This window comes from Ammodytes marinus (assembly GCF_949987685.1).
Source record: "Ammodytes marinus genome assembly, chromosome: 18".
In the NCBI taxonomy this organism is placed as follows: domain Eukaryota; kingdom Metazoa; phylum Chordata; class Actinopteri; order Uranoscopiformes; family Ammodytidae; genus Ammodytes; species Ammodytes marinus.
Genome location: NC_137222.1, coordinates 2164977 through 2168622, shown reverse-complemented (window position 1 = coordinate 2168622; position 3646 = coordinate 2164977).

The following is a 3646-nucleotide window of genomic DNA, read 5'->3' as shown; positions in this document are numbered from 1 at the left end:
TATCATTATAAAATCATTATTATAATATAATGAATGAGGTTTTTCTTCCCTCAGTCTTTCCTCAGTCTTCCCTTGGCCCAGCTGTCCTGTTATTCCTAACCCTAAATTTTTACTGAAGTGATGTCACAGTAAACTGTAGGGTTTAGAAAGTGAGACCATAAAACACTCTTTCTGCCTTTTCTCAGGCTAAGATGAACCGATTTAAAAAAATATTTGCACATTTATACTACATAGGATCTCAGAGTTCAATACACCTTCATATTCCCACTGGTGAAGTAGGTCTTTAATGTGCTGCATGTATTTGATGCTTTTTGTTTTGTTGTTCTTGGCGTGTGTGTGTGTGTGTGTGTGTGTGTGTGTGTGTGTGTGTGTGTGTGTGTGTGTGCGCGTGCGCGCGCGCGCGTGTGTGTGTTAGTATCTGATTTAGTCTTTTTATATCCGTCCCAGATTATTCCAGTCCTTGTCCAGACAGACACAGATGACCAAGGTACAGGCTCTGCTGATGGAGGTTGTGTCTCAATCCTGCTTCGTAACTCAAGAATGCACCAAAGGCAAAATGTAAGTATTCAAATAGGTGTATTAATGTGGTCTTGCTTTAAAGGTGGAGTCAGCTATTGTGTATGTACTGTGTGCGCGCTGAAAACAAATCCAGGTTGCGTTCCGAATCGCATACTCTTTCTTTTTTCTATTCTACATACTACATCCGACGATAACAAGAATCTAGTTAGGATGCAGTAGGCATACTATTGGGACATACTTTACTCTCTTATTTCATCATAACATTGCGCCTTGATCTTGCCTCTTGCTTTTATATCCGTCGCATCGCCGTTTGTTTTCATATGGAGGCTTCGTCGAAGTGACGTCACTTCACGTGCGCACTGGATTGTGGGTCAGAATCGCCCAAATAGGATGCAGTTTTCAACACTAACAATCTTGGCCGCATGAAGTAGGACATCCGGGTACTTCTAACCATCCTAAATCTGGCCACAAGAATCGGGACATCCTAAATCTTTTTTCTACCATACTATATAGTAGAAAGTATGCGATTCGGAACGCAACCCCAGTGTTGATACACAGCCTATGGCTCTGTAAACTGGTGTGTAAACAAAGGTTATGTAAGTTAAAGTATTGCCTCTTTGAACCTCAAACAGTGGCTGTGTCCCAATACCAATACTCCCCTGCTATTCACAGTGGTATGATAGAAAAAGATACAAGGATGCCCTACTACATCCGGCTGCTTAACATTTAGTATGGGAATCAGAATGCTTTTTTTTTGCACTTTTCACAGAGTAAAAACAACCACCAATGTGTATTTGAGCAAATGCACTATTAATTATTATTGTATAATAAGAATATCATGGAAAAGTAAAATTTTTTCCCTTAAAGGTGAAGTAAGCGGTTTATTTATGTTAATATAAGTGTTAAATCACTCTTTATTCATACAGTGATCACTTACATAATGTGCGCGTTTCATAAAGCTGATCTCTCAGTCACCCGCTCTGCATGTAATCGGCAAATAAACTTTTTGTCGGATCCCGAAATTAATATCCAATCACAAGAGAGAACGCTACAAACCGACACCCGTCCGCACCCGTCTCACTCCATGGTCTCACTGCCGGTGCACGCCAGAGCAACAGATGGGTGAATGTTTATGCACCTACAATGGCGGAGCAGGTTAAAATCCTTCCCAATGTCTGTTCTGATGGTTTTTATCATGTTTTATCACACTTATGGATCTGAGATGATGCTAGATAACTCGCTGTTTGAAGATTAATGTGCATTAATGTGGTGACATAGGGACGAGCGAGGGGACTGCTAACTGCAGTAACTGACAGGAAGTTAGCTAAAAGAACCATTCCGCTTACAGCACCTTTAATTTATTTGAAAGTTTAATTTATTCTAGCTTCATGATTTGGGGTTCCATGTCATCTGCTGGTGTTGGTCCACTATGTTTGATCAAGTCCAAAGTCAGTGCAGCCGCCTACCAAGGAGGTTTTTGAGCACTTCATGCTTCCGTCTGTTGGCAAGCTTTATGGAGATGCCAATTTCCTTTTCCAGCAAGATTTGGCACCTGCCGTAAACCACTACTAATAATTTCTTCTTCTTGTGTTTTACAGTTGCACAGCGGTTTTGGTGACCTCACAGTTCCCTCAGTTGGACCGGAGCAGCAGCAGCAGTAGTGTTGGAGCAGACGTGGAGGTGTGGCGCCATCTAGAGACCATAGTACTGCAGGTCGGGAGGCCTTACAACATGTGGGCCGCCCAGAGGAGAGAGAGAGGGCGTCGCCTACACCGCCTCTGTCGGAGGGCGCAAAGACCCAAAGTCAACAAGACCCGAAAATACAGAAAGAATGCACGTCGTACGGCTGTCACTCAAGTCTGAAAACCGAAGGGGAGTCAATAGGCTTTAGTCAGACAATTAAGATATCATGAAATAAACTATCATGGGTGAATACAGACCACCGTTTTTTTTCCAGGTCATTTTCACTTCATTTCTGCTCTTTTAAGTTTTAAGTTAAGTTGCTTTAGTTGTCAGTTTACACAAGGCTACATTGAAATTTGTCTTTTCGCAAGTTACCACACTCCAGAGGGGGTCAGAGCGCAGGGTCAGCCATAGTACAGCGACCCTGGAGCAGTATTGGGGTTAAGTGTCTTGCTCAAGGACACAATGGTAGAGATGGTGGTGCACTGTAGATGTAATAGCAACCACCACTAGTTTTACTACTAACATCCTCCTGTCCTAGCCTGGTTACACCAAACCATTGTACTTCATTTCATTTGTACAGAAGGTCTGGAATCGCTCAATTGACAAACGTTAACTCACTTGAAGGCGAGTGTCTGTTGAAGTTTAAAACTATTGGATCTGCCCAGTGCCACTCTGGATCTGCCAAACAATCGCATAACGTTTGGTCGTGACGTACTGTATGTCATGCGCCGGCTTCTGCAACTGAAACTTGCGCACATCATTGTTCTCAGCCACTCCCTCTGTTCGCTGATCGGACCGGTAGAAAAGAAGTGACCTTCAGACTGAAAGGAAATGAAAATTGAGCGGAAGTAGGTAGGCGGGCGGTGCCAGGCTACTCCTGTCCTGTGCCGGGGATCAAACCAGAGACCTCATGGTTACGGGTCTGTCTTAAGGTCATTTTATTTTTTTATTTTTTTCAAATCCAATTTTTTAATTTTTTATTAAAGGGACACTGTGTAACATTTTAAGTAATGTATTAGCTAAAATCAATATCCTCATTCATAAATATGTCCTCATTGGTGTAAAATCACCTTGTCCATGTTTTTGGAATGTCATCAGGTGCATTGTTTAAAATTTAGAATTGTTCTTGTCCTTGAAGGCCACTGTAGCTTCTGTTGATATTCAAAAGGGGTGGGGTTACCCAGGGAGTGTTGCATTCTAGAACATTCTAGAACTTTCTTGATGATGTCATATTACACAGTGCCCCTTTAAGTCACTTTATTGCAAAGTCTTGTTCAGTCGAGGAAAACTAGGCAGAGTCAAAAGTGAATGCACAGCCTGAAGCCTAAGTTATAGGCTACACTTGCTGTTTGCATGGACGTCGTAAATGTATTTGACTCTGTTTGATGCGTCCTACTCATAATTACTGGACTTGTATCGTTAAATATTTGAGGGTTTGCAC